This window comes from Phyllobates terribilis, unplaced genomic scaffold, assembly GCF_046119375.1.
Source record: "Phyllobates terribilis strain yellow unplaced genomic scaffold, ASM4611937v1 Scaffold_4__5_contigs__length_816908805, whole genome shotgun sequence".
In the NCBI taxonomy this organism is placed as follows: domain Eukaryota; kingdom Metazoa; phylum Chordata; class Amphibia; order Anura; family Dendrobatidae; genus Phyllobates; species Phyllobates terribilis.
In genome coordinates this window covers 683,549,792-683,573,900 of record NW_027362764.1, presented here as the reverse complement: position 1 = coordinate 683,573,900, position 24,109 = coordinate 683,549,792, and the positions used below count along the sequence as shown (strand labels likewise).

Below are 24,109 nucleotides of genomic sequence, written 5' to 3'. Positions count from 1 at the left end.
TGAAGGAAGAGGGTGAGATGGTTGCCAGTGACTTTGAGCTGCTCTTCAGGGGGGAGGGTAGTGTTGCCTGCAAAAGTCTTCTGCTTGGGGTTACCGGTTGTTGCCTCCAGCCACCCGGGAGACGCTGGTCCTGGTGAAAAGGAGCCTAGTATTAAAAGTAAATAAGCATCAATGCTGGAGGCCCACGGTGATCAGAAGGATGCTGGTATTTTGCAGAGATGAAATAGCGCAAGAGAGAAAGCAAATGAAAAAAAGAAAAGAGAAAGAATGTGTGCACTTGTGAAAGGGAATGGAAAAAAGGCATAGAAGAGAGTGTCCCCTGCTGGTGGAAGGAAGGAAAAAGCAAAAGCCTACAGCACCTGGTATTCCCAGGCAGTCTCCCATCCAAGTACCAACCAAGCCCAACCCTGCTTAGCTTCCGAGATCAGATGAAATCGGGCGTGTTTATGGTGGTGTGGCTGTGGGAAGAGACAAGCTTCTCACTTGCTGCTATTCTACTTTGAACTCTGGCTGCCGGATGCCCTTTCCATTGTTTAGCAAGACCAGGTCCTTTTGTGCTTTCCCTTCTCTTCAATTTTTTTGCTGGCTTCCTTAAAAGGTCTTGTAGATAGAACGCCCCACTCAGAGCCGCTGAGCTCACTGATCGGCTGCAGCGCTGTCGACGGAACGTCAGCTTCACGGCCAATGCCACAGGCCGGGAGCAGAGGCGAGACTCACCGGTAGACCCGGGTAGGGTGAGTAGAGCGCGGTTAGTTGCTTTCTAATAGCCTGCAGCCGGGGATTAACTTTTAATGAAAGGGAACAATCCCTTTGACTGTCTGCAGCGCGCCACACCTAGGAAGCGCACTCTCACACACAAGCCAGCATGCACACATGCTCGCACGTGACAACACCCCCTATCTGCCCCTACAACCTCTACGTCACCATGCGTCAGACTCTCCTGCCTGTTTTATGATTTCAGGGCCCTAGCAGGAATCACCCCCCCCTCCCCAATTCCTTCCGCACCTTCCTTGCCTTCCTTGCACTGAGGTTAGCTCTTTGGCAGCCGTCTGGCTTGGTTACACAAGCTTCTTTGCAGAGAAACATGTTACTTCTGCTGGCCCTCGCTAGGCGGCCGGCATCCAAAACCTTCCATGGGCACCTGCTGAAAGCCTGGCCCCTTCACGGCCCCGGGTGCTTTTAACACCATCATTTCCACACGGCGAGCTGCGGAGTCAATAAGCACTCCTAGCCGTGGCAAGGAGCTCGGTGTCAGGCCTGCGTGAAGGCTGCGGGGTAGCGTACTTAGCTGCCAACTGGCTCAGAGGCCTTGGGGCTTCCATCATCTAAGTTACTTAAGGTCGGTGTCCAGCAAGGCGCCGTTCCTTGCTAGCCGAGCTGGGCAGTAGGGCAAAACGTCATCAAAATGGTCTACAGCACCCGGTGTTCCCAGGAGATCTCCCATCCAAGTACTGTCTGAGCCCAGCCCTGCTTTGCTTCCGAGATCAGACAAGATCGGGCGTATCCAAGGTGGTATGGCCAGTAGACGCTGCTCGATCCATCGCCCGGCCAGCCTTTCTCAGGATCGCTTGGTGGCGAGCAATCTGGCCGTGACGGGGCGGGCTCCGAAGGGTCCATGCAAAGGCTGTGCCGTCCCTACAGGTGTGGTTTGTTTAGCAGTGATTCACCCGCCGCATCAGGTGTCTTCAAAAATGTCTCGGCGCAGTGTCTCCTGCAGGCTAAACCCTTCATCGCGGTAATGTGACAGAAAGAGCAAGCTGGACCCGAAACTTGGGGGCGGAGCGAGACGTCCAGGGGTGAATGAAGGAAGAGGGTGAGATGGTTGCCAGTGACTTTGAGCTGCTCTTCAGGGGGGAGGGTCGTGTTGCCTGCAAAGGTCTTCTGCTTGGGGTTACCGGTGGTTGCCTCCAGCCACGCGGGAGACGCTGGTCCTGGTGAAAAGGAGCCTAGTATTAAAAGTAAAGAAGCAACAATGCTGGAGGCCTACGGTGTTCAGAAGGATGCTGGTATTTTGCAGAGATGAAATAGCGCAAGAGAGAAAGCAAATGAAAAAAAGAAAAGAGAATGAATGTGTGCACTTGTGAAAGGGAATAGAAAAAAGGCATAGGCGAGAGTGCCCCCTGCTGGTGGAAGGAAAGAAAAAGCAAAAGCCTACAGCACCTGGTAATCCCAGGTGGTCTCCCATGCAAGTACTAACCAGGCCCAACCCTGCTTCTCTTCCAAGATTAGATGAGTTCAGGCATGTTCATGGTGGTGTGGCAGAAGTCAGAGACAAGCCTCTCACTTGCTGCTTTTCTACTTTGAAGGCACAGACAAGCCTCTCACTTGCTGTTTTTCTACTTTGAAGTCTGACTGCCGGATGCCCTTTCCAGTGTTCAGCAAGACCAGGTTCTTTTGTGCTTTCCCTTCTCTTCAATTTTTTTGCTGGCTTCCTTAAAAGGTCTTGTAGACAGAAGGCCCCACTCAGAGCCGCTGAGCTCACTGATCGGCTGCAGCTCTGTCGTCGGAACATCAGCATCACGGCCAATGCCACAGGCCGGGAGCAGAGGCGAGACTCACCGGTAGACCCGGGTAGGGAGAGTAGAGCGTGGTTAGTTGCTTTCTAATAGCCTGCAGCCGGGGATTAACTTTTAATGAAAGGGAACAATCCCTTTTACTGTCTGCAGCACGACACACCTAGGAAGCGCACTCTCACACACAAGCCAGCATGCACACGTGCTCGCACGTGACAACACCCCCTATCTGCCCCTACAACCTCTCCGTCACCATGCATCAGACTCTCCTGCCTGTTTTATGATTTTAGGGCCCTAGCAGGAATCACCCCCCCCTCCCCAATTCCTTCCGCACCTTCCTTGCACTGAGGTTAGCTCTTTGTCAGCCGTCTGGCTTGGTTACACAAGCTTCTTTGCAGAGAAACATGTTACTTCTGCTGGCCCTCGCTAGGCGGCCGGCATCCAAAACCTTCCCTGGGCACCTGCTGAAAGCCTGGCCCCTTCACGGCCCCGGGTGCTTTTAACGCCATCATTTCCACACGGCGAGCTGCGGAGTCAATAAGCACTCCTAGCCGTGGCAAGGAGCTCGGTGTCAGGCCTGCGTGAAGGCGGAGGGGTAGCGTACTTAGCTGCCAACTGGCTCAAAGGCCTTGGGGCTTCCATCATCTAAGTTACTTAAGGTCGGTGTCCGGCAAGGCACCGTTCCATGCTAGCCGAGCTGGGCAGTAGGGCAAAAAGTCATCAAAATGATCTATAGTACCCGATGCTCCCAGGAGGTCTCCCATCCAAGTACTGTCCAAGCCCAACCCTGCTTTGCTTCCGAGAAATCAGACGAGATCGGGCGTATCCAAGGTGGTAAAGCCAGTAGACGCTGCTCAATCCATCGCCCGGCCAGCCTTTCTCAGGATCGCTTGGTGGCGAGCAATCTGGCCGTGACGGGGCGGGCTCCGAAGGGTCCATGCAAAGGCTGTGCCGTCCCTACAGGTGTGGTTTGTGTAGCAGTGATTCACCCGCCGCATCAGGTGTCTTCAAAAATGTCTCGGCGCAGGGTCTCCTGCAGGCTAAACCCTTCATCGCGGTAATGTGACAGAAAGAGCAAGCTGGACCCGTAACTTGGGGGCTGAGCGAGACGTCCAGGGGTGAATGAAGGAAGAGGGTGAGATGGTTGCCAGTGACTTTGAGCTGCTCTTCAGGGGGGAGGGTCGTGTTGCCTGCAAAGGTCTTCTGCTTGGGGTTACCGGTGGTTGCCTCCAGCAACCCGGGAGACGCTGGTCCTGGTGAAAAGGAGCATAGTATTAAAAGTAAATAAGCAACAATGCTGGAGGCCCACGGTGATCAGAAGGATGCTGGTATTTTGCAGAGATGAAATAGCGCAAGAGAGAAAGCAAATAAAAAAAAGAAAAGAGAATGAATGTGTGCACTTGTGAAAGGGAATGGAAAAAAGGCATAGAAGAGAGTGCCCCCTGCTGGTGGAAGGAAGGAAAAAGCAAAAGCCTACAGCACCTGGCATTCCCAGGCGGTCTCTGTTAAATGGTTAATTATGGAAATTCATTTGGAATGTTAATCGATAATCATTTTTCTGAGTTCTATGCCTCAGCCATCGTGTCTAGTTGACATGCGCTATTTGTGTGTGTATTTTTGGTTCACTACCATATGTAGAACAGGTGTCCATACGACTGGCTATAAAAGCCCATGGTACAGAAAGGGGGGGCTCTCTTGCTCTGCCCACCCCACAAGGCACAGAATCTTCATGCTGAGAAGCAGATGACATGTAGGCCTGGACACATGCTGGACAAAGACATGATTTACCTGCCAGGATCCAAGGAAAGATGGGTGAATCTCAACAATTAAGCAAATTATGGACAAATGGACAATTACTTTATAACTAATTATTGTATGTACCTGCTGCAATCTGATTCTTTTTAATGGACAATCCAAGAATAAATAGATACATTTTTTTATAAGAATATCATGATATTGATACTTTGAGAAGTCCTCAGTAGAAAAAAATAATACAGGAAGAGTATTATTTTACAATGGTGAGCCAGCCAGTCCTGTTTTTTTGTTTTTTAAATTAAGTAAGTGAATTTCTTCCGTGAACAAGGGGGGAGTCCTGACGAGCTGAACAGCTGTTGTTCACGTGTCAGTAAATTCACTAGTTTGTCACGAGAAGCAGAAAGGACCTACAGACTGAGGAAAGACAGGAAGCAGAGGTACTAACAAGGAACAGAATCACACAGGAAAAGAATCAGACGAACTGAAGACAGGACGTGCTGATAAAGAGAAGCCAAGGAATCTTAAGGTAAGCAAAATATGGATATAATTTCTTCTTTTGCTAAACAAAGTAATATTAATTTCAAAGTTAATGTAGGAGATGACATAGAAGTTTTGTGGCTCAGTTTATACAAAGAATGTGAATTGCAGAATTTACAGTTAACTTCTAAATTGGTAAAAAGAGACAAACCGAAATTGAGAAATATTCTACATTTGGTAGATTTTTTTCATAGTCTTGTGTTAGAGATTTCTAAGCAGGAAAATCGTGTAGAAGTGTCAGACGGTGATACTGATTCTGACTGTAATGTGGAAAATGAACAAGAAGTAAGACACGTGTCTGCAACTGAAGGTGACCTTGGGTCTGACCAAGAGACGGACATACAGAAACCTGACATGGGAGGAGACATGACTGACATACGAGAAACCGACATACTAGGTGATGTGGGAGGAGACGTGAGTGACGTAGGAGGAACGGACGTACAAGAGCCACTAAAAATATCAGAGAATTCTGGAATTACCCAGGCTCAACTCCAAATTAAAATGAGGAAAAATTTGCTGAAATTATACAAAATCATGCCAAAATATGATGTCAAAATCCATGCCTGTAGAAATTCAGAGACATTTGAGAGCTTCTCTGATAAGTTTGATTTATCCAGTGAGGAGAGGAATCAATTATTTAAAATATGGATTCCTGTGACATTGTCCAGACGTTTACATTTAATGCTCTGTGAAAATGACTCTCCTAATGGATGGGAAAATGATTCGGACAGATTAAGATATTTGATTTATTGTGTCACAAAGGATTTTCCCAACATAGAAGATCTGCAGAAACTAAGGATTGGTAGGAAGGAATGTACATATACATTCATGTCCATATTTGAACGGTTGTACAAAGCTCTCATCAAAAATGGAAAAGTACAACATATGATAACAACTTTTGTACAAAAATTCAAATTCCTAAATTCAGTTTCCCAAGTTATGGCATCACAAAAAAATTCATTATTTGAATGTCCGCAGATGCTGGATTTTGTTAGAAAACATGAGAATCGTGAAAAGAAAATAAATCAAGCTAAATTTATAAAACCAGGAAAGGTAAAATCTTACCAAAAGCCAATATCAAACTCTCCTAGACTGAGTCATCCCCATAGTGAACTCTATCAAATACGCAGAAGATTTCATATATGTTATAAGCCATATCAGCCAGTGCAAAGATCCATCTCTCCACAGAATGAGTTAATTCTCAGTCAGAACTCTGATTCTCTAAAAAGGAAAATGGCTGAAACTGATGGACAGAGACAGGTGAGACGACCAACTCACAGTGACGTCATGGAATGTGCACAGAAGAACAGGCAGTTCTCTGAGGTTTTGAAGGATAGAAAAATGTCTTTCCTAAATAGGGCGTTCCTGGAGATATTTGAGAGAGACAGAAGATTTGGTTTAGGGAGTGGCTAAGGAAAAACTGTAATTATAATGTTGTATCAAAATGTAATACAATGTCTCAATATTTATTTATAATCTTATACAGTAAAATTGTAGTTACATAGTTTCTAATAGTTCATATATATATATATATATATATATATATATATACACTTGTCTAAGTAGAGATTGCGTATAATTGTATTTATATATACGTTTATAAAATATATATATATATATTAATTAATAAATTAGAACTTCATATATATAAATTTAAGTAGCAATATTTTGAATTACATTAGAACCAACCAATATATGTATAAGATATTTAAATAATTCTGTTTCTGTATGAATTTGATATTTAATTTTATTTTCTTATATTTCCTTAGAGTTTTCATTCCAATGCAGGATTTGATCAAAGAACTCTAAAATTGGATTTATTTCTTTATTCACACAGGAAGTGAAAAAATTGCATGATTTTATGTGTATAACATTTTAAAATAATAACAATATATCTAGTTGAACTATAATATATATGTAATAATTATGAATTCTTTTGTGTTGCTAATATTTTCTGTGCATGAAGTGTTCGTGCAAATTAAAGTAGCTTTACAGCATGACGTGTGACAGCTGCGGCCTTTGAACTTTGAGCTAATAGTATAGGATCCCATTCATTCTATTTTCAACTGATGTAACTTAAGACCGGGCAGCCAGTGAAAAAAGAATCTAAGACAAGAGTTTTTTCAAGTGTCTGAAATTCCAGTGACTTACTCTCATATTATATAATATGTACTTGGGGAATATTCAAAGAAATATAAAGATATTCAATTGATATGGCAATGCGCGTTAATAAATTGGGATACAACAATTTTGGGTTAAATATATATATATATATATATATCTAAAACTTCATATGTGGAATGTTTGAGTTGAACAGATCTGTGAATGTGTAGCATCGGCGTCTCTGCCCCGTTCTAGGCAGAGACGCCGTCCCTCTCACCTCCCCGCTCCTGGCGCGGCGTCCTCCAGCGCTTCTCTCCCCGCTGCTTCCGGCACGCGCTCCTTCCCCGGCAGTGTGCTTAGGGCGCGCGCGCGCGCTCCCCCTCTCTTAAAGGGACCGCGCGCCCCGTCCTAAGGCGTCCCCGGCCAATTGCCGGAGGACCTCCCATATAAAAGGCACCTCCTCCAAAATGGAGGTGCCCGAGCAATGTTGTAGCACTGTTCACTTCTCTGCTTCAGCCCTCAGGTCTCGTTGCCAGTTACCTGCCAGATACCTGCCAGATTCCTGCCATTCTGCTGTCTAATTCCTGCCTGATATCCTGCTACCTGCCTGCTAGCCTGAGGTCTGACGGTCTGCCCTCCAACTTCTGTCAGTCTGTCTAAGGACCAGCTTGCCCGCTCACCTGGGAGCGCACATCTTCTACCTGCCTGCTTGCCTGAGGTCCGACGGTCTGCCTTCCAACTCCTGTCAGTCTGTCTAAGGACCAGCTTGCCCGCTCACCTGGGAGCGCTCATCTGCTGCCTGTCTGCTAGCCTACCAGGAGGCTCTGCCGTCACGTGCTGTGACCACCCGCCTGTCCAGAGACTCCTGCCCGCTCACCTGGGAGCGCTCATCTGCTACCTGTCTGTTGGTCTTCCTGGAGGCTCCGCCGTCACATGCTGTGACCACCCGTTTATCCAGAGACTCTCGCCTGCTCACCTGGGAGCTCACGTCTATCATCTGCCGCCACAGGTCGTACCAATCCTTTACCCAGAGACTGCCCCGGTCACTTGCCGTGACCTCCTGCCCGTTCATCCAGAGACTGCCCCGGTCACTTGCCGTGACCTCCTGCCCGTTCATCCAGAGACTGCCCCGGTCACTTGCCGTGACCTCCTGTCCGTTCATTCAGAGACTGTCCCAGTCACCTGCTGTGACTGCCTGCCCGTCTACCCTGGTCGCCACCCGCTCCCTTACAAGGACCGCCCCCTTGTATAGTAGCTCAGAGGTTCCGCCTCCCAGACCCGTTACAGTTTGCTCGGGCCATGGAACCCGGTGGCACCCAAGCTCCCTCGCTTTCGGACCTGTGTCATGAACTGTCCCGTCAGAGGTCCCAACAGGAGTCCATCCTGGGTCACCTGCGGAATGTCAATTCTCGCCTGGACACTCTGACTGCTCTGCCTGCAACCACCGCCAGTGCCATGAATCCGGCAGCTCCACTGCCCACTAATAACATGGTATCCTACCCCGGACCACGGCTTTCTGCACCTCCTCGTTTCGGAGGCGACTCCGCCCAGGCTCGGGGCTTCATAAATCAGTGCACACTGCACTTTGAACTCCTGTCTCACCAGTTTAACTCCGACTGGGCCAAAATTGCCTTCATCATGTCCCATCTCACCGGGGAGGCCCTGGCCTGGCTAAATCCTCTATGGGAGAGAGGAGACCACCTGGTGTCCGACTTGCCTGCCTTTCTCACGGCTTTCCGGAAAGTCTTCGACGAACCCGGACGGAAGACCTCATCCGCATCATCTCTGCTACGCCTCCGTCAGGGAAGTCTCACCGTGGGCCAATATGCCATACGGTTCCGTACCCTTGCCTCGGAGCTGGCCTGGGATAATGACGCACTGGTTTCCGTCTTCTGGGAGGGTCTGTCCGGCCGTATTAAAGATGAACTTGCCGGTCGGGACATTCCTACCACTCTCGATGACCTTATAACTCTTGCCACCCGGATTGACCTGCGGTTCCAGGAGCGTGCCAAAGAGGTCACCCGTGAGAGGAGGGTTCCACGTCTAGCTCCTACTTTCCAGAAACCCGTCACTCCCTCCGTCTCTCCTCAGCTACACTCTCCTGAGCCTATGCAGGTCGACCAGACCAAGATGGTCGGTTCTCGCCAAGAATCTCGCCGAGCCGAGGGAAGCTGTTTCTATTGTGGCAGTATGAAGCACTTCATCCATTCCTGCCCGGAAAAACCGGGAAACGCCAGTGTCTAGGACCACTCGGAGAGGTCGTCCTAGACAAAAGTAAGCCCTCTCCGTCTCTGACCTTACCGGTCTCTATTGCTTGGGGAGAGAACCGTCTCTTTGAACTCGCCCATCTGGATTCTGGAGCTGCTGGAAACCTCATCTCCCAGTCTCTGGTAGAGAGATACCATATTCCCACCAAGTCCTTGGCTTAACCATCGTCAGTCGCCTCCGTGGATGGAAGACTTCTCTCGGAGACCATCCTGCTCGTCACCGAACCCATAACCCTGCAGGTGGGAATGCTGCACTCTGAGGAGATCTCATTCCATGCGCTGTCCGGACTTTCTCACTCCCTGTTGCTAGGTCTACCTTGGCTCCAGACACATGAACCCGTATTGAACTGGCGGTCCGGTGAAGTACTCCGATGGGGTCCTGACTGCCATAGGACCTGCCTGGTCCCGTTCCGTCCACTTCGCCCTCAGCCTACTCCAGCTAACTTACCTGGTCTCCCGGCTCCCTACTGGCCCTATGCAGACGTCTTCGGTAAGAAGGAAGCTGAGACGTTGCCACCCCATAGGCCATACGATTGCCCGATCGACCTGGTACCTGTCACCACTCCTCCCCGTGGGCGTATCTACTCGTTGTCTGCAGCCGAGACCCGAGCCATGTCTGAGTACATTGAAGAGAATCTGGCTAGGGGATTTATCCGAAAATCTACCTCCCCGGCTGGAGCCGGATTCTTCTTTGTCAAAAAGAAAGATGACTCGCTACGTATCTGTATTGACTACACAGGACTCAATCTCATCACGGTAAAAAACAAATATCCCCTGCCACTCATCTCCGAATTGTTTGACCGTCTCAAGGGCACCAGGATCTTCTCCAAGCTGGATCTACGAGGAGCGTATAATCTGGTCCGTATCCGTCAAGGAGACGAGTGGAAGACGGCATTCAATACCCGGGACGGTCACTACGAGTACCTTGTGATGCCCTTCGGTCTCTGTAATGCTCCCGCGGTCTTTCAGGAACTAGTCAACGACATCTTCCATGACCTCCTGTACTCCTGCGTAGTGGTATACCTGGACGATATCTTGGTCTTCTCTCCGGATCTCCCCACACACCGGAGGGATGTTTGTCAGGTCCTGCTTAGGCTTCGGCAGAACCACCTTTACGCCAAATACGAGAAGTGCCTCTTCGATCAGACCTCCCTTCCGTTCTTGGGCTATGTCATCTCCCAAACAGATCTGCAAATGGATCCCGAGAAGCTCTCTCCGTTCTAAAATGCCTCGTCCTGAAGGTTTGAAGGCGATACAGCGATTCCTGGGCTTCGCTAATTATTATCGTCTTTTCATCCCACACTTCTCGTCTCGGACTGCTCCCATATCTGCACTTACCCGTAAGGGGGCCAACCCCAGGACATGGTCGCCTGAAGCCGAGGAGGCCTTCCTTTCCCTAAAGAAAGCCTTCGCCTCTGCTCCCGTCATGCACCGTCCGGACTGTAATAAACAATTCTACCTGGAGGTTGATGCCTCCTCCTCCGGAGCCGGAGCGGTGCTCACCCAGAAGTCTTCTACCGGGAGAATGGTAACGTGCGGCTTCTTCTCCAAAATCTTCTCCTCGTCGGAGCACAACTACTCCATTGGAGACCGGGAATTGCTAGCCATCAAATTGGCACTGGGAGAGTGGCGTTATCTGCTTGAAGGGGCTCTCTACCCGGTAATTATCTACACGGATCACAAAAACCTGGCATATCTCCAAAATGCCCAGAGACTCAATCCTCGCCAGGCCCGGTGGTCGTTGTTTTTTGCCCGCTTCGACTTCATTCTTCATTTCCGTCCGGCGGACAAGAACGTCAAAGCTGATGCCTTGTCCCGGTCCTTCTTGTCCTCCGATCAAGAGGAGGAACCTACGCACATCATCGACTCCTCCAAGGTGATGAATGTGGCCCCCTTGGATCTGACTCGTCTTCCACCCGGTAAGACGTTCGTAGCTGTGCCAGATCGGGAGAGGGTTCTTCGCTGGGGAAATTCTTCTAAACTAGCTGGCCATGCTGGCCAAAAGAAGACCTTCCAACTTATTACCCGGCATTACTGGTGGCCTACCCTGCGTAAGGACGTGGTAGACTTCGTCGCGGCCTGTTCATCCTGTGCCCGTAACAAAGTTCCCCGACATCTACCTGCCGGCCATCTCCTGCCCCTTCCCGTACCTGCTGCTCCTTGGCAACACATCGCTATGGACTTTATCACCGACTTTCCAGTTTCTGCCGGTTGTACTGTCATTTGGGTTGTCGCTGACCGTTTTTCTAAGATGGCCCACTTCATTCCCCTGCCTGGTCTTCCGTCTGCACCCGAGCTGGCGAAAGACTTTATCCGCCACATCTTCCGTCTCCATGGTCTGCCCCTCCACATCGTGTCGGATCATGGGGTTCAGTTCACCTCTCGCTTCTGGAGAGCCACATGTAAGCTGCTGGACATTACCCTGGATTTCTCCTCCGCTTACCACCCTCAGTCCAATGGTCAAGTGGAGCGGATCAATCAGATCTTGTCCAGCTACCTCCGGCACTTCGTTGATGCTCACCACTCGGACAGGGTGGATCTCTTAGCATGGGCCGAGTTCTCTTATAACAACCATGAGAGCGAGTCCTCTTCCAAATCCCCTTTCTTTATAGTCGGTGGCCAACATCCCCGGATTCCACTTCCTGTCTCCGTTTCTGTGGACAACCCTGCTGCGGAGTCTCCTGTCAGCGAATTTTCTACTATTTGGGAGAGCACCAGGTCCGCTCTTCTTCTCTCCTCTGAGCGGATGAAGAGATATGCTGATAAGAGACGTCTGGATCCGCCCCAATTCCGTCCGGGAGACAAGGTTTGGCTCTCATCCAAACATGTGCGGCTCAAAGTACCCTCCTACAAGTTGGGTCCTCGATTCATCGGCCCCTTCGAAGTCCTCAGACAAATTAACCCTGTGGCCTACAAATTAAAACTCCCGGCCACCCTACGGATCCCCAACTCGTTCCACGTATCTCTCCTCAAACCCGTTATCTTTAACTTTTTTTCCAAAAATCCAGGTGCCCCTCCTGCTCCGGTTTCCGCTGATGACATCTTTGAGGTAGAGAGTATTCTGGCCTCCAAGAGGGTAAGATGAAAAACCTTTTTTCTGGTAGATTGGAAGGGGTTTGGTCCTGAGGAGAGAACTTGGGAACCCAGGGAGAACATCAACGCCCCACTTCTCCTTGAGAAATTTCTTTCTGGCCAAAAAAAGAGGGGGCCTAAAGGGGGGGTACTGTAGCATCCGCGTCTCTGCCCCGTTCTAGGCAGAGACGCCGTCCCTCTCACCTCCCCGCTCCTGGCGCGGCGTCCTCCAGCGCTTCTCTCCCCGCTGCTTCCGGCACGCGCTCCTTCTCTGGCAGTGTGCTTAGGGTGCGTGCGCGCGCGCTCCCCCTCTCTTAAAGGGACCGTGCGCGCCGTCCTAAGGAGTCCCCGGCCAATTGCCGGAGGACCTCCCATATAAAAGGCACCTCCTCCAAAATGGAGGTGCCCGAGCAATGTTGTAGCACTGTTCACTACTCTGCTTCAGTCCTCAGGTCTCGTTGCCAGTTACCTGCCAGATACCTGCCAGATTCCTGCCATTCTGCTGTATAATTCCTGCCTGATATCCTGCTACCTGCCTGCTAGCCTGAGGTTCGACGGTCTGCCCTCCAACTTCTGTCAGTCTGTCTAAGGACCAGCTTGCCCGCTCACCTGGGAGCGCACATCTTCTACCTGCCTGCTTGCCTGAGGTCCGACGGTCTGCCTTCCAACTCCTGTCAGTCTGTCTAAGGACCAGCTTGCCCGCTCACCTGGGAGCGCTCATCTGCTGCCTGTCTGCTAGCCTACAAGGAGGCTCTGCCGTCACGTGCTGTGACCACCCACCTGTCCAGAGACTCCTGCCCGCTCACCTGGGAGTGCTCATCTGCTACCTGTCTGTTGGTCTTCCTGGAGGCTCCGCCGTCACATGCTGTGACCACCCGTTTATCCAGAGACTCTCGCCTACTCACCTGGGAGCTCACGTCTATCATCTGCCGCCACAGGTCGTACCAATCCTTTACCCAGAGACTGCCCCGGTCACTTGCCGTGACCTCCTGCCCATTCATCCAGAGACTGCCCCGGTCACTTGCCGTGACCTCCTGCCCATTCATCCAGAGACTGCCCCGGTCACTTGCCGTGACCTCCTGCCCGTTCATCCAGAGACTGCCCCGGTCACTTGCCATGACCTCCTGTCCGTTCATTCAGAGACTGTCCCAGTCACCTGCTGTGACTGCCTGCCCGTCTACCCTTCTCGCCACCCGCTCCCTTACAAGGAACGCCCCCTTGTATAGTAGCTCAGAGGTTCCGCCTCCCAGACCCGTTACAGAATGTCAGAGTGAAGGTGACAGATGAGTAAATCAGCAGCTGCTAAGTGTGATTGATGTGACAGAGGCCTCGTATGTTTGTATGTTTGAAAAAAAAAAATGTTTCTTTATGTGAAGGTACAAAAATATATTTAATTCTGAGGAAATTATAATACATAATTAGGTATTACTGTATCTACATATATATATTTCTATATTTCTTTAATAATTATTATTTCTTGATTTAACTAATAGTGGATAAGGGCAACCACACATCAAAATGGTTTACAAAGCAAATTTATATTTAGAATAATTTTCCACATGATAATATTCTTGAATAACTTTAATATTATTTTTAATGGTTACTTAAATAGGTACACACCTCTCTTTAGTCAAATCTATGCTACTCATCGATATGAAATTTATGCACAATATTTCTAGAAGAATAATTCTTTTTAATTTGGTTCTGATATATACATAAATTTTATAAAATAATATTTTTGGTATTAAGGGGGAAAATGTGATTTTGATCCTGATTACATAATCAATTTTGATCAATACTTATTTTCCACACATTTTAATAAAGAAGAAATAATAATAAGGTACTATGGTATAATTAAGAAGGGTATTACATGCAAAGTTGCATAATTTAATATTTTTTGGTGGTACAAGGTTAGGACAAATATGAAATCATCCAGATAATGGAGATATAAGGGTATTTTTATGGAGAATATAATTACTCTGCATTTGTCATTAAAATTTAAAGGCCTTATTTTTATTTTTATTCTTATTTTTACTCTTAATTTTATTTTTCATTTTTAAAATTTTATTCTTACTTTATACTTCTTATTTTTCTACTTTTTCATTTTTTAATTCTCATTTGATTTTATTTGAGTTCAATATCTCAATTGAGAAAACACATTAATATTTAAAAAAGTAATGTCTAATACAAGAGTATTGCTTCATTAAATATATATTGCTAAGGAAAAAAATGTTTACATGTTCTGAGTAAACACAACAATTCATTCATTCATTTATTCATTCATTCATTCATTCATTCATACATTCATATATTTATTCATTTTGGTTCAGGAGTATACATTCTTTGATATTATTGGTTTAATAAAGATATAAAAACTTGTTTTTTAAAAATACACTGAAACCTATGGGTTGGAAAAGGTAATTACACCTATGACATAAAAATGTTCTATCATATGGAGAACTTGATTGATAATGAATTATTATCTATTATTGTTTATTATTCCAAACATAATTTATTTTAATATTTTGATAATAATTAGATGGATATTACTGATTGCTATGGTACGCTGTGATATTATAGGTTAGGAAAAACTGCCAGATTTGGTATCAGATTAGGGAATGAAGACTTCAATCAAGACATCGCAATTATGAATTCTATCTTAATAAAGACTTTTAATTTTTATAAATCAAAGAGATTCTCAAAAGTTACAAGAAGAAGCAACTGATATCCGGACGTCTCAGAAGGTAACAGGTGTGAATGCTGAGTGTTATAATAGACTGTGTCCATTACATACAATACAATTCACACCACTGATCACCAGGACGGCAGAGGACGATGATCCTATATGTACTGTGTTGTGTTTCAGTTTCATCACGTTCCAGTGGTTTCTTATCACCTGCAACGCTTCAATGAAAGCTGGTGAACAGGTAATACCTGGCATATGTGTCCTGTATATAAAGGACTGAGTACTGGTTATGGTGCTATATAAAGCAGGAAAGTGTCAAGTTAACCCTTGCTTTACTGACCAAAGACGTCACATCTGTTCCAAAAGTGACACGAGACCAGTGCGGACACACGGAAGATTCCAAAGACGATCCAACGTAAGTCCAGGTGACACTGCACAGATATTAAAGCTACATTTGATCCATGGACTTTGTTTTCTTATCAACTGACACACATGATCTTTCTAATAAAGAGTACAGTTTATGGACTGAACAATAATGAACACAATTATGGACTGTACAATATCTACATGCTGTAATTTATTTCAAAGGAGTTTTCACCTAAAGACTGTGTTATAAAAGAACCAAGAAGAAGACGAGACGACGACCCGATGACATCAGATGATGACAATTGAACCCGCGATTGCTTCAATTTAGATATAGGGAAGTATAATTATACATATTAAATGAATATTAGTCACGGCTTACCATAACATGAATTCACATCATTATATAACAATAATCCGATATTGATACTATTATTACTATTATTATTATTATTATGGAAATTTAATGATATTGCCAAGGAAGAAGGAAAGAAAAAATGATTGATGAATGTATCTTCTTTTGAGATTTTTCAGTTAAAGTCCTTTTATTCTCAAAAAAGGGGAAAATGTTAAATGGTTAATTATGGAAATTCATTTGGAATGTTAATCGATAATCATTTTTCTGAGTTCTATGCCTCAGCCATCGTGTCTAGTTGACATGCGCTATTTGTGTGTGTATTTTTGGTTCACTACCATATGTAGAACAGGTGTCCATACGACTGGCTATAAAAGCCCATGGTACAGAATGGGGGGGCTCTCTTGCTCTGCCCACCCCACAAGACACAGAATCTTCATGCTGAGAAGCAGATGACATGTAGGCCTGGACACATGCTGGACAAAGACATGATTTACCAGCCAGGATCCAAGGAAAGATGGGTGAATCTCAACAATTAAGCAAATTATGGACAAATGGACAATTACTTTATAACTAATTATTGTATGTACCTGCTGCAATCTGATTCTTTTTAATGGACAATCCAAGAATAAATAGATACATTTTTTATAAGAATATCGTGATATTGATACTTTGAGAAGTCCTTAGTAGAAAAAAATAATACAGGAAGAGTATTATTTTACAATGGTGAGCCAGCCAGTCCTGTTTTTTTGTTTTTTAAATTAAGTAAGTGAATTTCTTCTGTGAACAAGGGGGGAGTCCTGACGAGCTGAACAGCTGTTGTTCACGTGTCAGTAAATTCACTAGTTTGTCACGAGAAGCAGAAAGGACCTACAGACTGAGGAAAGACAGGAAGCAGAGGTACTAACAAGGAACAGAATCACACAGGAGAAGAATCAGACGAACTGAAGACAGGACGTGCTGATAAAGAGAAGCCAAGGAATCTTAAGGTAAGCAAAATATGGATATAATTTCTTCTTTTGCTAAACAAAGTAATATTAATTTCAAAGTTAATGTAGGAGATGACATAGAAGTTTTGTGGCTCAGTTTATACAAATAATGTGAATTGCAGAATTTACAGTTAACTTCTAAATTGGTAAATAGAGACAAACAGAAATTGAGAAATATTCTACATTTGGTAGATTTTTTTCATAGTCTTGTGTTAGAGATTTCTAAGCAGGAAAATAGTGTAGAAGTGTCAGACGGTGATACTGATTCTGACTGTAATGTGGAAAATGAACAAGAAGTAAGACACGTGTCTGTAACTGAAGGTGACCTTGGGTCTGACCAAGAGACGGACATACAGAAACCTGACATGGGAGGAGACATGACTGACATACGAGAAACCGACATACTAGGTGATGTGGGAGGAGACGTGAGTGACGTAGGAGGAACGGACGTACAAGAGCCACTAAAAATATCAGAGAATTCTGGAATTACCCAGGCTCAACTCCAAATTAAAATGAGGAAAAATTTGCTGAAATTATACAAAATCATGCCAAAATATGATGTCAAAATCCATGCCTGTAGAAATTCAGAGACATTTGAGAGCTTCTCTGAATCAATTATTTAAAATATGGATTCCTGTGACATTGTCCAGACGTTTACGTTTAATGCCCTGTGAAAATGACTCTCCTAATGGATGGGAAAATGATTCGGACAGATTAAGATATTTGATTTATTGTGTCACAAAGGATTTTCCCAATATAGAAGATCTGCAGAAACTAAGGATTGGTAGGAAGGAATGTACATATACATTCATGTCCATATTTCAACGGTTGTACAAAGCTCTCATCAAAAATGGAAAAGTACAACATATGATAACAACTTTTGTACAAAAATTCAAATTCCTAAATTCAGTTTCCCAAGTTATGGCATCACAAAAATATTCATTATTTGAATGTGCGCAGATGCTGGATTTTGTTAGAAAACATGAGAATCGTGAAAAGAAAATAAATCAAGCTAAATTTATAAAACCAGGAAAGGTAAAATCTTACCAAAAGCCAATATCAAACTCTCCTAGACTGAGTCATCCCCATAGTGAACTCTATCAAATACGCAGAAGATTTCATATATGTTATAAGCCATATCAGCCAGTGCATAGATCCATCTCTCCACAGAATGAGTTAATTCTCAGTCAGAACTGTGATTCTCTAAAAAGGAAAATGGCTGAAACTGATGGACAGAGACAGGTGAGACGACCAACTCACTGTGACGTCATGGAATGTGGACAGAAGAACAAGCAGTTCTCTGAGGTTTTGAAGGATAGAAAAATGTCTTTCCTAAATTGGGCGTTCCTGGAGATATTTGAGAGAGACAGAAGATTTGGTTTAGGGAGTGGCTAAGGAAAAACTGTAATTATAATGTTGTATCAAAATGTAATACAATGTCTCAATATTTATTTATAATCTTATACAGTAAAATTGTAGTTACATAGTTTCTAATAGTTCATATATATATATATGTATATATATATATATATATACACTTGTCTAAGTAGAGATTGCGTATAATTGTATTTATATATACTTTTATAAAATATATATATATATATACATATTAATTAATAATTAGAACTTCATATATATAACTTTAAGTCGCATTATTTTGAATTACATTAGAACCAACCAATATATGTATAAGATATTTAAATAATTCTGTTTCTGTATGAATTTGATATTTAATTTTATTTTCTTATATTTCCTTAGAGTTTTCATTCCAAAGCAGGATTTGATCAAAGAACTCTAAAATGGATTTATTTCTTTATTCACACAGGAAGTGAAAAAATTGCATGATTTTATGTGTATAACATTTTAAAATAATAACAATATATCTAGTTGAACTATAATATATATGTAATACTTATTAATTCTTTTGTGTTGCTAATATTTTCTGTGCATGAAGTGTTCGTGCAAATTAAAGTAGCTTTACAGCATGACGTGTGACAGCTGCGGCCTTTGAACTTTGAGCTAATAGTATAGGATCCCATTCATTCTATTTTCAACTGATATAACTTAAGACCGGGCAGCCAGTGAAAAAAGAATCTAAGACAAGAGTTTTTTCAAGTGTCTGAAATTCCAGTGACTTACTCTCATATTATATAATATGTACTTGGGGAATATTCAAAGAAATATAAAGATATTCAATTGATATGGCAATGCGCATTAATAAATTGGGATACAACAATTTTGGGTTAAATATATATATATATATCTAAAACTTCATATGTGGAATGTTTGAGTTGAACAGATCTGTGAATGTCAGAGTGAAGGTGACAGATGAGTAAATCAGCAGCTGCTAAGTGTGATTGATGTGACAGAGGCCTCGTATGTTTGTATGTTTAAAAAAAAAAAAATGTTTCTTTATGTGAAGGTACAAAAATATATTTAATTCTGAGGAAATTATAATACATAATTAGGTATTATCTACATATACAGTATATATTTCTATAATTCTTTAATAATTATTATTTCTTGATTTAACTAATAGTGGATAAGGGCAACCACACATCAAAATGGTTTACAAAGCAAATTTATATTTAGAATAATTTTCCACATGATAATATTCTTGAATAACTATAATATTATTTTTAATGGTTACCTAAATAGGTACACACCTCTCTTTAGTCAAATCTATGCTACTCATCAATATGAAATTTATGCACAATATTTCTAGAAGAATAATTATTTTTAATTGGGTTCTGATATATACATAAATTTTATAAAATAATATTTTTGGTATTAAGGGGAAAAATGTGTTTTTGATCCTGATTACATAATCACTTTTGATCAATACTTATTTTTCACACATTTTAATAAAGAAGAAATAATAATAAGGTACTATGGTATAATTAAGAAGGGTATTACATGCAAAGTTGCATAATTTAATATGTTTTGGTGGTACAAGGTTATGACAAATATGAAATCATCCAGATAATGGAGATATAAGGGTATTTTTTATGGAGAATATAATTACTCTGCATTTGTCATTAAAATTTAAAGGCCTTATTTTTATTTTTATTCTTATTTTTTACTCTTAATTTTGTTTTTCATTTTTAAAATTTTATTCTTACTTTATACTTCTTATTTTTCTATTTTTTCATTTTTTAATTCTCATTTGATTTTATTTGAGTTCAATATCTCAATTGAGAAAACACATCAATATTTAATAAAGTAATGTCTAATACAAGAGTATTGCTTCATTAAATATATATTGCTAAGGAAAAAAATGTTTACATTTTCTGAGTAAACACAACAATTCATTCATTCATTTATTCATTTATTCATTTATTCATTCATTCATTCATTCATTCATATATTCATATATTTATTCATTTTGGTTCAGGAGTATACCTTCTTTGATATTATTGGTTTAATAAAGATATAAAAACTTGTTTTTTCAAAATACACTGACACCTATGGGTTGGAAAAGGTAATTACACCTATGACATAAAAATGTTCTATCATATGGAGAACTTGATTGATAATGAATTATTATCTATTATTGTTTATTATTCCAAACATAATTTATTTTAATATTTTGATAATAATTAGATGGATATTACTGATTGCTATGGTACGCTGTGAAATTATAGGTTAGGAAAAACTGCCAGATTTGGTATCAGATTAGGGAATGAAGACTTCAATCAAGACATCGCAATTATGAATTCTATCTTAATAAAGACTTTTAATTTTTATAAATCAAAGAGATTCTCAAAAGTTACAAGAAGAAGCAACTGATATCCAGATGTCTCAGAAGGTAACAGGTGTGAATGCTGAGTGTTATAATAGACTGTGTCCATTACATACAATACAATTCACACCACTGATCACCAGGACGGCAGAGGACGATGATCCTATATGTACTGTGTTGTGTTCAAGTTTCATGACGTTCCCGTGGTTTCTTATCACCTGCAACGCTTCAATGAAAGCTGGTGAACAGGTAATACCTGGCATATGTGTCCTGTATATAAAGGACTGAGTACTGGTTATGGTGCTATATAAAGCAGGAAAGTGTCAAGTTAACCCTTGCTTTACTGACCAAAGACGTCACATCTGTTCCAAAAGTGACACGAGACCAGTGCGGACACACGGAAGATTCCAAAGACGATCCAACGTAAGTCCAGGAGGCACAGATATTAAAGCTACATTTCATCCATGGACTTTGTTTTCTTATCAACTGACACACATGATCTTTCCAATAAAGAGTACAGTTTATGGACTGAACAATAATGAGCACAATTATGGACTGTACAATATCTACATGCTGTAATTTATTTCAAAGGAGTTTTTGTAACGGGTCTGGGAGGCGGAACCTCTGAGCCACTATGCAAGGGGGCGGTCCTTGTAAGGGAGCGGGTGGCGACCAGGCAGGCAGTCACAGCAGGTGACCGGGACAGTCTCTGGAAGAACGGGCTGGAGGTCATGGCAAGTGACCGGGGCAGTCTCTGGGTGAACGGGCTGGAGGTCACGGCAAGTGACCGGGGCAGTCTCTGGGTGAACGGGCTGGAGATCACGGCAAGTGACCGGGACAGTCTCTGGGTGAACGGGCTGGAGGTCACGGCAAGTGACCGGGGCAGTCTCTGGGTGAACGGGCTGGAGGTCACGACAAGTGACCGGGGCAGTCTCTAGGTAAAGGGTAGGTACGACCTGTGATGGCTGAACCTCCAGGTAGGCTAGCAAGGCAGATGGAGGATGTGTGCTCCCAGGTGAGCAAGCGAGAGTCTATGGAATAGCAGGTGGTCACAGCACGTGACGGCGAAGCCTCCAGGTAGGCAAGCAGGCAGGTAGCGGAGAAGCGCTCCCAGGTGAGCGGGCAAGAGTCTCTGGAATAGCTGGTGGTCACAGCACGTGACGGCGGAGCCTCCGGGCTGGCAAGCAGGCAGGTAGCGGAGAAGCGCTCCCAGGTGAGCGGGCAAGAGTCTCTGGAATAGCTGGTGGTCACAGCACGTGACGGCAGAGCCTCCGGGCTGGCAAGCAGGCAGGTAGCGGAGAAGCGCTCCCAGGTGAGCGGGCAAGAGTCTCTGGAATAGCTGGTGGTCACAGCACGTGACGGCGGAGCCTCCGGGCAGGCAAGCAGGCAGGTAGCGGAGGAGCGCTCCCAGGTGAGCGGGCAAGCTGGTCCATAGACAGACTGACAGGAGTAGAAAGGCAGACCGTCGGACCTCAGGCTAGCAAGCAGGTAGCAGGAATAACTGGCAGGAAACAGACAGCAAACTGGCAGGACTCTGGCAGGAATCAGGCAGGTAACTGGCAGGTAACTGGCAACGGGACCTGAGGGCTGAAGCAGAGTAGAACAGTGCAACAACATTGCTCGGGCACCTCCATTTTGGAGGAGGTGCCTTATATATGGTGAAGTCCTCCGGCCATTGGCCGGGGACTGCTTAGGACGGCGCGCGTGGCCCCTTTAAGAGGGAGGGAGAGCGCGCGCGCGCGCCCTAAGCACAGTGGCCGGGAAGGAGCGCGCGCTGCCAGCAGAGCGGGAGGAGGACGCCGGGCACGGAGCAGGGAGGTGAGGGGAACAGCGTTCCTGCCTAGCAGAGGGCAGGGACGCCGGCGCTACAGTACCCCCCCCTTTAGGCCCCCCCTTTTTTAGGCCCCCCCTTTTTTAGGCCAGACAGAAATTTAGCAAGGATAAGAGGGGCATGGATGTTCTCCCGGGGCTCCCACGTTCTCTCCTCAGGACCAAACCCCTTCCAATCTACTAGAAAAAAGGTCTTTCCTCTTACCCTTTTGGTGGCAAGAATGTTCTCTACCTCAAACTCGTCCTCAGCAGAAACCGGAGCAGGAGGCGTACCTGTAGACTTGGAAAAAGAGTTAAGTACCACAGGTTTGAGGAGAGATACATGGAAGGAGTTAGGGATCCGTAAGTTGGCCGGGAGTTTCAATTTATAGGCCACCGGGTTGATCTGACTGATGACCTCCAGGGGGCCGATGAACCGAGGCCCTAACTTGTAAGAAGGTATCTTGAGTCGGACATATTTAGATGAGAGCCAGACTTTATCTCCGGGACGAAATTGTGGAGGATCCAGGCGTTTTTTGTCAGCGTGTCTTCTCATCCGTTCGGACGACTGAAGGAGTGCGGATCGGGTACTCTCCCAAATGGAGGAAAATTTGCCAACGAGAGATTCCGCAGCCGGGTTGTCCACAGAGGTGGAGACAGGAAAAGGAATCCGAGGATGCTGACCGAAGACTACAAAAAACGGGGATTTGGAGGAAGATTCGCTCTCGTGATTGTTATAAGAGAACTCGGCCCATGGTAGGAGATCCACCCAGTCTGAATGATGGGCATTAACGAAGTGCCGGAGGTAACTGGTCAGGTTCTGATTGATCCGCTCCACTTGACCATTGGACTGTGGGTGGTAAGCGGAAGAGAAGTCCAGGGTGACGTCTAGCAGTTTACAAGTGGCTCTCCAGAAGCGTGAGGTGAACTGTACCCCACGATCCGACACGATGTGGAGGGGCAGGCCATGAAGACGGAAGATGTGACGAATAAAGTCTTTAGCTAGCTCGGGTGCAGACGGGAGGCCTGGCAGGGGAACGAAATGAGCCATCTTGGAGAAGCGGTCAGCGACCACCCAAATGACCGTACAACCGGCAGAGACTGGGAGGTCTGTTATAAAGTCCATTGCTATATGCTGCCAGGGGGCAGCAGGTACTGGGAGCGGAAGGAGGCGACCGGCTGGCAGATGTCTCGGAACCTTGTTGCGGGCGCAGGACACACAGGCAGAAACAAAGTCTATTACGTCCTTGTGCAGGGTAGGCCACCAGTAGTGCCGGGTAATAAGCTGGAGGGTCTTTTTTTGACCGGCATGGCCAGCCAGTTTAGACGAGTGACCCCAGTGAAGGATCTTCTCCCGATCAGGTACTGATACGAACGTCTTTCCGGGAGGGAGACGATTTAGACTCACGGGAGCCACCTGCATTACTCTGGCGGGATCGATGATGTGTTTCGGATCTTCCTCGAGATCAGACACCAGAAAGGATCGAGACAAGGCGTCCGCCTTGACGTTTTTGTCAGCCGGGCGAAAATGAAGAACAAAATCAAAGCGGGCAAAAAACAAGGACCACCGGGCTTGGCGCGGGTTAAGTCTCTGGGCATGCTGGAGGTAAGCCAAGTTCTTGTTTTCCGTGTAAATTATTACCGGGTGAAGAGCCCCCTCGAGCAGGTAATGCCACTCCTCCAATGCCAGTTTGATGGCCAATAACTCTCGGTCTCCTATGGAATAATTGCGCTCTGAGGAGGAGAAGAGTTTAGAGAAGAAGCCGCAAGTTACCATCCTCCCGGAAGATGATTTTTGAGTAAGTACCGCTCCGGCTCCAGAGGAGGAGGCGTCAACTTCCAGGAAGAACTGCTTGTTGCCGACCGGGCGATGCAGCACCGGGGCGGAAGAGAAGGCCTGTTTTAAGGAAAGAAAGGC

At 45.0% G+C, this 24,109-nt stretch overlaps 4 pseudogenes; all 4 read right to left on the bottom strand.

Moving 5' to 3' along the window:
• Positions 1-347: 347 nt before the first annotated feature.
• Positions 348-466, bottom strand: LOC141268193 (5S ribosomal RNA; annotated as a pseudogene).
• Positions 467-1,407: 941 nt separating this feature from the next.
• On the bottom strand, positions 1,408-1,527 carry LOC141268487 (5S ribosomal RNA; annotated as a pseudogene).
• Positions 1,528-2,148: 621 nt separating this feature from the next.
• LOC141270264 (5S ribosomal RNA) lies at positions 2,149-2,267 on the bottom strand (annotated as a pseudogene).
• A 973-nt stretch (positions 2,268-3,240) lies between these two features.
• On the bottom strand, positions 3,241-3,362 carry LOC141270195 (5S ribosomal RNA; annotated as a pseudogene).
• Between the last annotated feature and the right edge of the window lie 20,747 nt (positions 3,363-24,109).